The sequence below is a fragment of the Cryptomeria japonica genome, chromosome 7, assembly GCF_030272615.1.
Source record: "Cryptomeria japonica chromosome 7, Sugi_1.0, whole genome shotgun sequence".
Classification (NCBI taxonomy): domain Eukaryota; kingdom Viridiplantae; phylum Streptophyta; class Pinopsida; order Cupressales; family Cupressaceae; genus Cryptomeria; species Cryptomeria japonica.
This window is the reverse complement of record NC_081411.1, coordinates 375,601,322-375,618,421: the sequence shown is the minus strand read 5'-3', so window position 1 is coordinate 375,618,421 and position 17,100 is coordinate 375,601,322.

The window sequence follows — 17,100 nt, the reverse complement described above, 5'->3', positions numbered from 1 at the left end:
GTAAGACAACCTAAAGCATATAAATTCAATGGTAGATGTTTTACTTGCAATAAATTTGGTCATATAGAAAATCAATGTAGAAGTAGTATGAATAATGGAATGAACAATATGAACAATGGTCCTACCTTTACCAGTCAGTGTTTCATATGCAATAATTCTGGTCATAACTCAAACATGTGTAGAGCAGTAATGAACAATTTCCAGAACAAGAGATGTTATGCTTGTGGGATGTTTGGATATATATCTACCAATACAAGATGAGACAAAATCAGATGAATTTTAGACCTATACAAAGAATTTTGTTTGTCGTGCTTGCAACAAAACCAGTCACATTGCAAGAATATATTGTTGCCCTAAGAGATGAACTTGCTACTGCAAATGAATACAAAGAAAAATTCAATGCTTACTCAGCAAGGCTTGATGAGATGCTAAAAAGTTAGACACATGGAAAAGATATGGGAGGACTTGGATTTTTGAAAGGAGAATCCTTCAGATCTATACAAAGCAATGCAATGCCTAATCATAAGAAGGGTAAGAATCCTTCAGTAAGACAACCTAATGCATATAAATTCAATGGTAGATGTTTTACTTGCAATAAATTTGGTCATATAGAAAATCAATGTAGAAGTAGGATGAATAATGGAATGAACAATATGAACAATGGTCCTACCTTTACCAGTTAGTGTTTCATATGCAATAATTTTGGTCATAACTCAAACATGTGTAGAGCAGTAATGAACAATTTTTAGAACAAGAGATGTTATGCTTATGGGATGTTTGGATATATCTCTACCAATACAAGATGAGACAAAATCAAATGAATTTTAGACCTATACAGAGAATTTTGTTTGTCGTGCTTGCAACAAAACCAGTCACATTGCAAAATTTTATAGAAACAAGAACAATGCTCCTATAAACAAAGGGAAATCGGATGAAAAGGGCAAGGAAAAGGTAGAAGAGGTCTAGAGCAAGCATGAGAAGATGTGGGTTAGAAAAGATGAATCCATAGTAGATAATGGATCTACACTTGAATCTGGTGTAGGATCTTCATCTGATAACTAAGGAATTTAGCCTTAGGGGGTGGCATCTTCATGCACAATCTTGCAGAACCCTCTAAAGAGATCTGTGATCAATCAAGATTGAATGCAGATGCTTGGAGATGATTATCTGGAATTCATCATAACGATCTTGGAATGTGGTGGAATGGAATATGTTGAACAAGACATTTGGTTGAACTTTACAAATGCATTTATTTAAACTTAAAGTTACCACTTGCAAAGGTAAAAAGGGTGAAATATGAATCTTTTCTCACACTGCGAGCAAAGAGTTGAAGTTGCAAAGTGAGGCGAACCAATTTTCAAGGAAATAAGAAGGCTTGAGTTGATTTGACAAGGAGTTCTTGTGTGGATCCAAGAGAAGAGAAAAATGTATTTACCAAAGCGTGTTTATCCTTTGAACCCTAAAATCTCTTAAAATGGCATCTTCTTCTATTGATACACCTTTGGTAGTAAATTTTTTTGAGCGAGCAAGGCCTCAACTCAAAAGAAACTCATTTAAGTTTGTTGAGGTTGATCCCAATGGTTCTTTTTCATCCATGCCATATAGAGTTTTGCATGTTGATGATGTGAGGGCATACATTCACTGCACAATTGAGGAACAAAATAAGGACATCTTAACCTTATATACTGAGTGCATAATGGATGAAGTTGGAAATCCTAAATTAGAATATGCATAGTTACAGAGGAAGGGTTTCTTGCAGCTTGTTCACTTTTCGACATCCAGAGAGGATGAATGTGTAGGATATATTTTGAGCCATGTCAACAATGAATTCATATGGTTGGACATATCCTACAAGATAACCAAGAAGGCCATCCATGTAGTCACTTGCCTGAACCAAACTGATGGAAAACCTAATCTGAGAAAGTTGACAAAACAAATAGTCACAAAGCTAACTAGTGGTCAATTTGAAAGCAGATCAATAACGATTGATGATATATTAGAGAACGATGTCATATTTGTATCAATGATCACTGGGTACAAATTTTATCACTCTAGTAGATTGAATTCGGTTTCTGGTACTACGATATATGCAACCTATCAGATGGTGAAAGAGGATATGTAGTATGAGTTGTGCCCTATTCTTCTTCAAGAGATCCTAAGAAATCTAAAGAAAATCAAAACTAACAAGAAGATTTTTTTCAAATTCGATTTATTGATTGTCTGTCTAGCACTATACTTTATGAATGAGATCCCCGACATATGAAAATTCCAATGGGCATATGACTTATTGATAGAAACTCAAATCAAGCAAGGTTTGCAAAGATTTGGAAATAGAGAGAATCAAACAATCTTCCTGTGGAGTTTCTTGAAAACCTTCTAAGGCAGAATGAAGAATAGAGTAAGGATCCCTAAGGAAGTGGTAGAAAAATATGCAGATACCATCTGCTTCATGGTGGATAAATACCAGTGCCATATGGAGGCAGACGAGCCTAGAATAGTATGGATAATGTCAATGTGTAATGAGGTTGATGCTCAAACTCTTGAAAGTTATGCTTAACACCTTTTGAGCAAATTGGTTGACCCTTCAAAAGAAAAATTTGGCACTTCCAAAGAAAAGGATATGGAACTACATAAGAAGTTCATTCAGCCTGAGAGAAAAAGAAAGCTAACAAAAATGGCTAAGGCAGTGGCAAAATAGATGGGTTTCACCAGAGAAGCTATCAAGAAAGCTAAGGATAAGGAGGCTCAGATGGAAGGAGAGATGAAATCAAAGAAGCCTGACTAAATCAACTACCTCCTATTCAAAGAAGCTTAAGGACACTAAGTCTACTTCCACTCGAATGAAGTCATCAACAACTCAAATCTCATCTAGAAAAGGAGTGTTGAAGAAGAAACAAAACCCAAAAATAACTTATATAGCTATATCTCTTGTTGCTTCTGAGACATAGTCAGATGAGGAAGCAGAGAAAGAAAAGAAGAAAGGAGAATTTGTTAGAGTAATCAGGAAACCTCAGTTCGGTGGTGAGTAGAGTAAAAAGAAAAAAATTGAACCCTCTCTAATCGACATGCCTAAAACAAGAAGAAGGATAAGGATAGAGTTTGGTAAAGGTCTTGAATCTGGCAAGGTGGCAGGTAAATATACTTTTATTCCCCCATTGACTTCAAAAGAATTGACTGATGAAAAAGTTAAGGATGGTAATCTTAAGAATATTAGTGCATACTACGATGATCTTGATGAGAATGACAAAAGGGAAATTGAGGAAGCTATTGTGTTGCATTTGCATAATTTCAATGAATCATTAATTGAGTTAGAATGTAGTATTCCAAAATATCTATATAACATTGTTGATGCTAGAAGGCTAACTGCAAGCAGATTAGATATAGAAATGAAAGAGCATGAAATGATCAATATCAGTGCTTGTATTTCTCAGGAAGAAGCTGATAATCTCATGGAGATGGCAAATAAAAGGCAATTCGGAAGCAAAAATAGAGTAAACAGGCTTATGGTTGGCAAGGTTGAGGAAGGAAAGAAATTGAAGAAATATGAAAAAGGTTCCTAGAGGACAAATGATTTCCAATCAACCCTAAGTATGATAATGAACCTCAAGAGGAAGATACTTCTCATCCGATGGACAAGACCCATTCAACCTTGATGTAGCAGATAGTCAAAATCCTTCGGTAGTTCACCCTGAGATGGTGGAAGGGAAAGATGAAGAGGAAAAAGGGATACCTAAAGGTGATACTGTACTAAGTGGTGACCAGTGCACAAGTTGAAGGAAAAGATAAGGATAAAGAAGTTCATACTGAGCAGAAACCAGATATAGGAAAATGAGAAACTAAGAAGGACAATATATAGGAGAAGGGTGAAGAGGTCGATAAATAAAAGCAGAGAATTAACAATGTCCCATTAATCATGGCAACTGACCCTCTAGAGGAAAAAGGGAAAATAGTTCTCCTATAGATCTCCATCAATTTTGATAGACCTATTGACATTGGGTAGATGTCTCTAGTTGAAAGGCTGATGGTTGCTACAATTGTCCAGGCTCAAGCTAGTCAAGACCTGGTTAAATGAGAGAATGAGGATAAAAAGTTGATTGAGATGTCGGTAGGTATTTTGCAAAAGGTGGTACCAAAAGTGAAATTAGATCCTAATTCTAACTCCTTCGGCAAGTTACTACAATTAATCAACAATTTCCATACCAATTTTGAATCATTGGAAAAGGAAACCACCAAGAAAGTATTGGACAGATTCAAGGAGGTGTGCATGCAGAATTTCCAGAAGATGATTGAAGATGACATAATTAGATTAAATAAAGGACTATAGACTATCTCTAAGGAATTGATTAAAGGAGGAAAGATATACAAGTCATGCCTTATACTACCCAAATTCACCTTAGATATAGATAAGAAGATCAGTGTTTGCTAGGGCAAGCTTGATAGTATATCTCAGTCATTTGACTCCAATGTAGCCCTTGTCAGTAGCATAGAAGGATAGGTGATGGCTCTAACTGATCAAATATCAAGCCTAAATTGAGAAAAGGACAAGATACTGAGCCAATTTGGTGAACTTCAGAACCTTATTTCTCCCCGGATGGACACCACACTGAGCAACAAAGTTGATTTCTTAAAGACAATGGCCAAACCAGTTCCATTTGAATTAAAAGATGTGGAGATATATGCTTATGTTTTCAGTGCATTTATCACAGTTTTAGACAACTTGAAGAATGGGTGGGATACCCACTTAGGATTTTGGAAGACCATTTTTGCAGATATCTTCAAGTATGTATAAAATATCTGGTATATACCCTTGTATATAAGTTTCTTGATCAACACCCAATCTTTGGCATTGTTGTCCAAGGGTGAGAGTAGAGTGAAAAATTTACAGTGAAGGATACAAGTTTTTGGTTTGATACAAGCTTTTGATTTTTTGGTCTAAGGAGCCTCAAAAATTTTGATCTAGTATATTGGTTTCAACACTTTGTCATTTTTCACTAGTGTTGCCATCAATGCCAAATGAGGAGATTGTTGGAAATTGAAACTCATTCAGTTAATTATAGTGCATGGATAATGGATTAGGGTTGTAATTGATGGAAACTCTCATTGGAAATCCTATCCGGTAGTTATGGTTTTTTGTAACTAGTAGAGGAAGTGATCCGGTAATCTATCTCCAGTATTTCAGGATATGCAGAGCTCCATTGGTCTAGAATCTTTGAAGTGATTGTGGTGGTTAGATTCATGCACGGGATGATAAGGCCAACATGTATAAATTATTTATATATCATTTGATTGATCTGCATATGTTTTGGTGATCCGGTCTAAGCCGACACTTGGTTACATGTTACATTGCATATTATGCTTAGATGACTTGATGAATGTTTTATTTTGTGATTACAGATATATATGACTGATGTAGAAGATATTTTTGGGTGATGATATGAATAAGTAGTGATTGAGAAACCTATTTGGCAGAGTTTCACATGCTCATTCTTGATCTGCTAGCTGATTGAGAAGCAGGACAAAGTAGAGTTGCAGAGGTGTTACAGTCAGACATTATACACTTAATTGAAAGTCATCTAGGCATTATTTGATATTATTTTGGAGTTCAATCATTGCAGTTATAATTTTAAATGATATATTTAAGTTAGTGAGACTTCCATATTGTAATTGAACCTTTGGTTTTAGGTAGTGCACCTGAATACAAGTGCATTCCCCTTTTGTAATATTTATGTGCTCCTGATCACAACATATGAATATTGTGGGTTCCAATTCCACCGTGGTTTTTCCCTTTCTGGGTTTCCATGTAAAAATCTCGGTGTTATGATTTTGTGGCTGATCATCTTGTGTTTATGGGTCTTATTTTCTTGCATTTTCTTTTGGTGGTCTGAGAATAAGTTTGAAAATTTATTTACTGGTAGAACATTGATTCACCCTCTCCTCTCAGTGTTCCTTGATTTCAACACTAAGCCCAAGTAGAGATTTTAAATTATTAAAAAGTTCTTTCATCCTGACTACTTCAAATTCAACATATTATTTGATTCCCTTTACATTCACTTCTTTATTTTTTCAAGTGCTCCAATGTTCATTATGGAATCGTTTGCTAGGCATATATTCATAAGGGTCATCACTACCTAAGATCTACTCAATTTCTCCTATGTGGTAGATGCTATAGTGTTCAGTATGCTCCTAAATCCACCATCAATTATTTTACTTTATGGTTGTTTAGTTTAACATCAATGACTAATGGACCATTCTTCTAGTTCTGGTCTTTATACAAATGGTTCAATTGAGGCCTCTTATTCCAATATTTCCTTAGTCTTCTTCATTTTACTACAAGATCATTATTTCTCAATATTGTTATCGATTCCTTCAAGCTCTAGATATATTGTTTAGTAAAACAAGCTACCTCCTCCTGTAACTATTATTTAATTATCTTATTTTATTTTTATATCATCTTGTCATGTTGTCTTTTATCTAGTTTAAATAGGGAAAGTTTTTTTTTTCTTCTTTCCCTTCTCCCACTAATTTGTATTATTCTTTAAATAATTCTTCTACCATCGACCTTTGTTTATCTTTTGTAGTGCCCATCCCTTGTCTGGCTACCACATTTAATTTCTTCTTATTTATATTTTTCTTCTTCTTCCTTATTACTAGTTCTTCTCTAGAATTGTCCTCTTGTGAGGTGTCGGAGATCCACACATCCATCGGGTGACAAATTTTGATCCATTGGGGTGGTACTCTCTAGATTATTCTATTCCCCCCTTTGTTGTTCATCACTCTGGGAAGGTTTCTCTTCATCTCTATAGAATTCTTTAGATGTTTTGCAGTTGTACATGGTGTGTTCTTCACCTTCATAAAAGGTGCATTTAAGCCTTTTCTTAGCCCAAAATTCTATGGTGTAATATCCAAATTACATATAATTAAAACATGTAGCATCATTTCCTCTTTTGTTTCCTTGACCTCTACCTTGGTCTCCTCTACAATTAGAATCTCTATCATCTTGATAACTTCTATTTCATTGTACTGCATATACATTATGGTTATCCGACCATGTAGGGATTTTCTAGTTGGCATCATTTCTATCCTCCTAACTATAGCCTCGTTTTGAATAGAATTGGGTTCCTACATTCCAAACCCGAGGTCAATATCTTGGGTAATCCTCGGCGATGTGTAGGTACTAATCTTGTAAATAGGCACAATACATCATATTATTCTTGTCTACTCTAGTGACAACAAGTGTCTTTTCTACCCTGTCTTTAGGAAATTCATTTTGGATGTGTCCTTCTTGGTTATTGTAGCATCGTAAATTGGACGCACTTGCTAGGGTGGTACAATTTCACACCTAGTTTAGCACCCACCTTGGCGCATTTTGCATTTTGCATTTTGCATTGCATTTCCCCTTTAGCACTTAATTAATTAAATTAATTAGGTGTAAGGTTCTATTTTATCATCTCCCATATCATAAAGTTGGGCCCTTTTCATTAAAGTGTGCCCCTTTCATTTTATTCCTCCAATACATCATTTAATCAAAAACCCTAATTAGGTCCTATTTTGAACTTGGGGGCTTGATTTTGGGGGTCAAAACATCTCGAAATCAGCTGTAACTTCGGGATTCGCTCTAAAATCATCATATCCGACAGCCCTGAAAATTTGGTGAAAAGTTGTCAAGACCATGGCGCCCGGCGTGCACATGGTCCCGGACATTTTTCCTGAAATTTTAGGAGCGCGATCCAATCATAAAATAAAGCTTAACCCCAAGAAATTGGTGGGAGATTCAATCTCTAGGTCAGCCAAAAGTTGAAATTAAGACCTAGGGTTTCATATATAAGAGGTCTCTTTCTTCATTTGAAAGGATCCGGATTTTGGCTTCAAGGGATTTCTATGCAGCGAAAGAGAAGATCTTTGAAGACTTCAACAACATTCAACATCCATCCATCAAGCATTCATCAATTTCATTAATCCATTTAGGGCTTTGAAGACATTGAAGAATAATAGGGGATCACCGACTGAAGATTGGCTTGTACCCCTCCCTTGGGGTTGGGTATGATTTCATGTTGTTTTCATGTCTTTACATAAGCCTCATTATATCACTTGTATTCATGCTTTAGATCTCTTTACATCTTGATTTGGAGCATTTACATTATCATTTACAAGCAATTAGGGTTTACTTTCTAGGTTGCTCTAGTTTGCTTACGTGCATTTTAGGATCTTGCACACACACAAGGTCTGCACACACATTACTTTTACAATACAACTTGGCTATTCGTGGAGGTGGAAATCACCAAAGCGGGGGTTTGACTAAGGCAAAACCCTATATAGCTGCCCACCATACCTTTTCAGATATAAGTGCAGGTTTCGGATTCGGACGACGCCGCAAGTTGCAGATCCGATGGAAGCAGACTGAGATTTGACAACATACCAAATTGCAGAGAAAAAAACCAGGACAGGGGTGTGGGGCGCCCTGGTCCTACCAGGATAGGGGCGCTGGGCGCCCTGGTCCCTAGGACAGGGGCGTGGGGCGCTTTGGTCCTTCTGTCAGACAGCAACTTTCAGCAACTTTCTGACAGCTTTTCAGGTTGCAAAACAATAGTTTTAGGGGTAGAATCAGGACAGTGGTGCCCGCGCCTCCGTCTCGAACATTTTCACTCATATTTTAACTCTGGGTATGCATTTGCATTCTTGTTTTGTCCTTGTGTTTACAACTTTTCATTTTTTAAGTTCAATTCTGCAATCTTGTTAGTAGTTCATACTTGCACTTTGGGGTTAGGAATTGAACTTGCATCATTTTATCCATCATTTGCAACAAAGGAAAATAAATCCTAATAGGTAGCCCATGGCTCTCTCTTCCACAAAAAGAAGTAGCCAATTGTGTGATACCTCTAGGCTCTTTTGTATTCCACAAGTGTGTGATTGAAAGTGAGATTAGGGCATGTTTGCTTAGTTTCACTTTTTCCCCCACACATTTTGGTGAACCCGACGTGAATCTTCTCTAATTCTGATTTATGTTTTCAAATTTGAGTGTTTATGCTATTTCAAATTCAAATTTGTATTTACAAGTTTTAATTTCTTTCAAGATTCAAAAAAAAAATTTAGAGGAAATTTTTGCTAAAACCCTAATTTTTCAATTCAAAGTTGAACTTGTGGATAGTTTAATTGGGATCAATAATTTCAAATCTGATTTAGGAACTCATTTGAATCATAAATTTTATTTTCTAAATCTACATTCTAAGTGCTTGCATTGGTTAAAATTAAACATTTCCTTCTATTTTGTATGTCTTATCATTTGAAAGACGAAAATTGTTGTCATGATGCATTCATTTCATAGATGTGATAATGGGTTAGCTTCCCTTGTTTCAATTTTTCCTTCTCCTAAAGAACCTTCCCCCATCTATAACAACATTTTAGTGCCTAAAAGAGTTGCTTCCAATCCCTTTGAGACTCTCCCATGCTCTAAGGATGAAGACTTTAAGAGTGATCTTGACAATTCTCCTAAAAAGTGCCCTTCCTATTTAGCTATCCTAGAGGAAGAGAATGATATCATAAACACCTTTCTTAATGTTACTTCACCTTCCTTACATGATGCCTCTCTAAGTGAAAAGGTATTGATGGACATTGATTTATTTTCTCCTAAAGTTGGTCCTTCCAATGGGGGCATGTTAGTGCAACAAGAGGTTATGAACACTTCTTTCAAACATCTCCTTCCTAAGCATGAATCTTTGGAGAAATATGTTCATGTTCCTCCTAAAAAACACACCCTTCATGAGGATCCTTTTGTGCAATAAGATGACATTATCCCTACATTTCCTAGTGATGGCATTTCCTTTTCCAACAAAATTCCCACTAGAGATGATGAATTAATGATAAATGCTTACCCCTCTCCTAAAGTTTGTCTTACCCATAAGCATCCCTTAGAGAAAGGAGATGAAATAATAAGCAGTTTCCTTAATTCTCTCTCACCTAAAGATCATATTGAACATATTTTGAGGAAAGAGGATTAGTTTAACACATCTATTGATGCTCTCCCTCCTAAGGATGAGGAATTAATAAACAATGTTATCTCCTCTCCCGAAATTGACAATACTTCAAACATTCCTTTCAACAACCTCACTATTTGGGATGAACCATTAGAAGAAGGTGTAGATTATTCTCTTCCCCATGAGAGAACCCCAGCCAAAGGGGATGAAATCAAGATTGAAAACTCCCTTGATAGTTTCTCACCTTCCTTGAATCTCAATTATTCTCTCTCTAAAAATAAAGCATCTCCCTCTCCTCAACTTGGTTCTACTCGTAAGGATACCCTAGTTCAAAGAAAGATGGTTAACATCTCTTTCAAAGATCTCCCTCTCAAAAGTGATACTTTAGAGAGTAATGTTGATCCTTCTCCTAGAGTGTTTATTCCCCATGTAGATCATTTGAGGATAGAGGATGATATGACCTTTCCTAGTATTACTTTTCCTACTAGAACATCAATGCTTACCCCTTGTCTCTCTCCTAAAATTGATTTAATCTGTGATAAGATTTTAGTGCAAGAGAAGACTATCAATAATTTTTCCAACACTTTTGTTCATTCCTCTAAACCATCCTCAATCAATTTGATACATGTGAATGAAACACCTAACAAACCTCTCTTCACTGTCCAAGGTGCGTGTCCTTCTCAAAATTCTCAACCTTTAAATAAGCCTATCTTAGTGGTTCAAGGTGGTTATGCTAATGATTCTTTTTGAACTCCTAAGAAACCTATTATTATTGTGCAAGGAGGTTATTCTACTAAGAGCCCTTATGAGTATGCTAAGCAACTGAGTAGAGAGAGTTATCATGCGGTTGCCCATACCTATAATACTAGAAATAATAGGTAGCCTAATCCTCCTCCAGTTATCCCAACTTCACTTCCTCCTTCCCAACCTATTCTTCCTCAAGCTCCTCATATTTCACAAGTTCTTGGTAAGGAATATGATCTCATAGAACAACTTAAAGCTACCCCTGCTAAGATATCCCTTTGGGATTTGATCCAAACATCTTCCGCTCATCATGGAATGTTACAAGATGCCTTGAAAGATTTGAATGTTCCTCCACCTAATACATCTAGTAATATAGTGTCTTTGGTTAACTCTGTGATGAATCCTAAAGCTCAAATTGTGTTTACTCAAGATGAGTTGCCTACTAGTGAAATTCAACATCAATATGATCCCTTGATGATTGTGGTTATCATAAATGACACTGCTATAAGACAAACACTAGTAGATAATGGTTCTGGCCTTAATGTGTGTAGCATTAATCTATTGCATAAGATGAATGTGGATACATCCCTTATTGAGCCTGACTCTCGTCCCATTCGAGGCTTTGATAATGTGGCTAAGTCTTCATTAGGTATTATCACCTTACCCATCACAATGGGACCTGTCACTTTGCCTACTCCTATCCATGTTATGTCGGGAAATCTAACATACAACTTGTTATTAGGGAGACCTTGGATTCACAGTATGCAAGCTGTCCCCTCTACATTGCATAGACAAGTTAAATTTATTCATAATAATAAGACATATACCTTGATAGGTGATACTAATTTTCAAGCTTGTTTGCAAACATCTACTTCCAAAGGGAGTTTTTCTAAGCCTTCCTCTTCTAGTGATGACTCATTAAACAAGATACCTATGGATGAATAATTACCCTCTGATAATCAAAATTCTTTGGTTGAGTCTGAAGTTCCGGAAGAAGATTCTTCTCAACTTGAATCTACACATGAAAAGGATTTTGATCCTGAGAAGGTCCTCGCAGAAGACGATTGGGGATCTCTTGATTTTAATCCCACCTTTGTAGGTGAGTATAGGGTTCCTCCTAGAGAGCTTAAAGTTAAAAAGAAGGAAGAAACTAGAGATCAATCAGTCTTACCTGAACCTATGAGCAATAATTTTGTGGCCACTTCTCAAACTTCTTCTCCTCACACCTCTAATTCTGAAGAATTTGATTCTTTGTCTTATGAAGAACCACCTTTTCTTTCTGAAATGGCTAATCGTTATGGTCGTGGTTTTCACATTTTGGCTAAGAGTGGCTATAGTGGAAATGGTTGTGGCGCAAATGAACAAGGAATTAAAGTTCCTTTAGAACATAACATGCATGAATATTCATTTGGACTTGGATATAATCTTTCTAAGCCCACCAAAGCATCTAAAAGACCATCTCTCAATGTGAATGCTATATTTAGTAGTGATGATGATCTCACTTCAACTAAATCATCTTCTACTTCTATCAACTCTCATTCCACTCATAAGGAAATCTTGGCGATGAACAAATCTCTTTATGACTCCCCTCAAATTTCTAAATCCACTTATGAATCTTTATCTCCTATTCATCATAAAGTCCTTTCCTCTAGGGATAAGGCTCTAATAAATTACACTCATCCCTCTTCTAATATTTCTTGTGACTTTTCTTCTTCAATTTTTTTATACATGTTTTTGATCTCACTTATAGTTGAGCATTTAGCATGTCATATTCAAATATCTCATTTAGCCTATCATGTCTTTAAATAACATTAATGGCTATTATGTTGCTCATCATTATGTGACATTGGTAGCTCATTTACTGGGGGCTCATTGTCATTCATGATGGTACAATTTCAAGTGCAATCATATTTTTGAAGCAACATAATAGCCTAATTTTTCTATGTTATCTCTTGTTCCTATGGGGTAATAGTGTGGAAATATTGATCATCTTTGCTTTAGAATTCTCTTTTCCTAGATATGGGAGAAGATGTGTATTCTCTTTCTTATCCTACCCACTTCTTGTGAGGAGACCCACTTCTTGTGAGGATCATTTTACATACACTAATGTCTTACTTGCATGAACTCATGTGAGTATGTAGTACATTTTGCTTATGTCTAAATCTCTCCCTAGAAGATTGTGTAAGTCCTTCTCATTGACCTTATCCTTGGGAGGCAATGATCTTTCCTTATTTTTATCTAAGGATCCACTTTTTCCTATTTCGTGGATGGTGTGAACTTTATTACTTGATGTTATTCCTTGTATGCATTTGTTGTTGTTTGTTCAAGGATTCTCTCTTACAAGAGGTGTAAGTCCTTGACTACAACCTCTTTTGCACTTGGTAAAATACATCCATAATGAATTCACTCTCCCAATTGGGTTAAAAAGAGCGTCATCCTTCATTAAGAATCACTTTCACCTCGCAAAAGAAGGAAGTATTGCATTCTTATCCTCTTCTTTGTCTTATTCTAGAAGAGGTTTGTCTAAGACAATTCCTCTCAGGGATAGGTGTCTTTTGTACAAAGATCTCTTCTCCTCTAAGGATCTCCTTTACACATACTACAAGATATCCCTTTTTCAACTATCTTATCCTTGCTTAAAGAATGCAAAACTCTCTTGCTTGGATCTATGACATTGTTGCATTTTTGGGGTATCTTCTTTTGTGATGAAGGTAGGTATCCTTGTTCTACTTTACTTATGACATAAACATTACACTTTTTGAGCAATGGGTCATTCTCGGAACCAGAGCACAAACTCTTAGAGCGAGATGTCTCCATTTTTCTTTTATGCAAGGTGATTATTCTCGGAACAAGAGCATAGACTCTTAGAGTGAGGTGTCACGCTTTTGTACTATACATATACAGGTTGTAGCATACTCGGGCATAGACTCCTATGAGGTGCTTCTAACCTCACTTACACACACATGCACGAGGTTGAGTGGAACTAGCGGCATAAGCCTAAACTTTCTCACTCTCCTCCCTTACATGGATCACCTAGACAGACTCTAGGGGCTAGTTTTCCATGTCCTTTTTCCCATGGATCACCTAGACAAGATCTAGGGGCGAGAAGTCCATGTTTTCTCTCTCACTATTCTTCTCATGGATCACCAATGTGTGTATTCATGCTTTTTTCCTTTCTTTTCTTCTCTTTGCATTTTGTTTCCATTGACATCCTTCATCTTGTGTTAGAGAACTCTCAAATCCTCACACTCTTTGTTGTGTTGGAATTGAGATTTAGTCCTCTTTCTTACCAAATGATTCTCCATTAGTTTTAGATCTCATATCAAATCTTCTTGTGAGCATTTGTCATCAATATTCTTTAACAATTCGAAGTGGTAAACATGATACCTTGTTTCAACTCACTAAAATTAGGAAGCCGAAACAGGGGGGGGCATATAGCTACCCTCGAATTTTCATCACCTTCCTTAGTAAGCATTAGGTGATTTTGTGATCTAACGTGTGCTTTGTAGGGTGCGGTTCCTAACTGTGTACTGCAGATACCGCTGTGGGCTTCGTTCAACGGACTTATGGATATATCCTTTTTCAAATAATGTTTACTTTCCTGTACTTTAGCTTGCATATGCACGTAGTACTCATATGATCGCTAAAGTGGGGGCTAAATGTAGCGTCGTAAATTGTACGCACTTGCTAGGGTGGTACAATTTCACACCTAGTTTAGCACCCACCTTGGCGCATTTTGCATTTTGCATTGCATTTCCCTTTTAGCACTTAATTAATTAAATTAATTAGGTCTAAGGTTCTATTTTATCATCTCTCATATCATAAAGTTGGGCCCTTTTCATTAAAGTGTGCCCCTTTCATTTTATTCCTCCAATACATCATTTAATCAAAAACCCTAATTAGGTCCTATTTTGTACTTGGGGGCTTGATTTCGAGGGTCAAAACATCTCGAAATCAGCTGTAACTTCGGGATTCGCTCTAAAATCATCATATCCGACGGCCCTGAAAATTTGGTGAAAAGTTGTCGGGACCATGGCGCCCGACGTGCACATGGTCCCGAACATTTTTCCTGAAATTTTAGGAGCACGATCCAATCATAAAATAAAGCTTAACCCCAAGAAATTGGTGGGAGATTCAATCTCTAGGTCAGCCAAAAGTTGAAATTAAGACCTAGGGTTTCATATATAAGAGGTCTCTTTCTTCATTTGAAAGGATCCGGATTTTGGCTTCAAGGGTTTTCTATGCAGCGAAAGAGAAGATCTTTGAAGACTTCAACAACATTCAACATCCATCCATCAAGCATTCATCAATTTCATTAATCCATTTAGGGCTTTGAAGACATTGAAGAATAATAGGGGATCACCGACTGAAGATTGGCTTGTACCCCTCCCTTGGGGTTGGGTATGATTTCATGTTGTTTTCATGTCTTTGCATAAGCCTCATTATATCACTTGTATTCATGCTTTAGATCTCTTTACATCTTTATTTGGAGCATTTACATTATCATTTACAAGCAATTAGGGTTTACTTTCTAGGTTGCTCTAGTTTGCTTACGTGCATTTTAGGATCTTGCACACACACAAGGTCTGCACACACATTACTTTTACAATACAACTTGGCTATTCGTGGAGGTGGAAATCACCAAAGTGGGGGTTTGACTAAGGCAAAACCCTATATAGCTGCCCACCATACCTTTTCAGATATAAGTGCAGGTTTCGGATTCGGACAAAGGATGTCAAAAGAATCAAATAATTCAAAATTTACCTAGAAACATGTAACTAGTTATGGACAATCTAGAAAATGTCTACCAAAACTAAGTTAAGACCTTGCAAAAACTTAGTACTGTCAGAAAATATGGTCTTAGTCTATCGGATCATCCTGGTGAGATAATGCATCTATTGCTCCGATGACCTTTCTCCTTGAATAGATGCTTTAGACAACTCATTACGGTGTGTTAATAATTTGTCCAATCTAGGACCAAGCTTTTTCTTCAACTCTCGGGTTTTCTTTCTCAACCTTGCCTTCTCTCTTTCTAATTTCTCAATCTTCTCTTCATAGGTTGCCATTTCCTGATCCAAAACTGAAGTAAGTTTTGAAGAACCAATCATATTATTAGCTATATCATCAATTTCCTTCTATGTTTTCCTTATTTCCTTATCAATATCCTCTGTTAAATGGTGAGGCTTACATTCTTCCCTGTACAACTCTTTGTATTCCAGAATGGTGGAATTTAGTGTGAGTAATAAAGAATCAATTTATCCTATACAGTCTTTAATTGTCCTGTCAAAGAATTCATCTTTCTCCTTATTCACTCTTTCCTTAACAGTCTCTTCATTTATTTTATCCATAGTTTGAATATTAGAAGCAATGAATTTGGACAATGTGTCCAATTTACCTATAGATCCATCAATATGATCAACTTTACATGCTGGTGCAATCATTTGCAAAATTGGTAAAGTATCATCAATGGCCTTAAATGCTAGGGCATTGCATTTTGTAATCCTCTTTATTGAATCGAAAAGTACATCAGTAACATTCGTTAGTCTATAATCCATAGTAGAGGTGCTAGGCAGAGTGCTTGTTTCTGCAATTGGTTTCTTTTCTTCTCCAGATATCTGCATAGTTATCTTAACCACTTCTACTTCTTTGCTTCCATCCTTAACCTCTTCTTTATCCACTTTTTCTTCCTTCTTATCTTCATTCTTATTTTCAACCTTACTTTCTGTCTTACCATCTATCGGTTCAAATATATTCTATTCATGTCCCTTTTCTTCTTCTACTTCTACTTTTGTCGGTATTTCAATGTTAAGCTGAGAGTCAACAGTGTTTACCGGTGACTCAGAGATCACATCATTTGTAGCTTTAGCTTTCTTTACCTCAGCAGTTTCCTTATCCAATAGAATATTGGTATCCTGAGTGTCCACATTCATGGTAAAAAGAATGTTTGACTCTGGATTAATGTCATCTTTTGTTACTTTCTCTTACTTCTCTTCTTCAAACTGACTATCCGTTTGTGCTGGTGCCTCTGAGATTATTGGTGGGGTGTCCTGTGTCGGTGGAGGTAGATTATCCTTAACTGTAATATCTAGTATATTGCCAATCTTACTATTACCCTTATCCGTCTACTGATATACCTTAGTAAATGACTTATCCATCTTTTTTCTATCTGTCTCTTCTTTCTTCTCTCTCTCTCAACAAAAAATATGTCCTATTTATTAGTCATTTCATCTGCAATTTCTTTCACTCTGTCAGCCATAAGACTAACTTGTCAGTGACAACTCAAAAAAATAGTTCCATTGGCTTGGAATTAATAGGATTCACAACTAATAGAGATTCTACCTTCAATTTCTTATCAAGTTCCATAACAGACTTTCTCTTTGCTTCT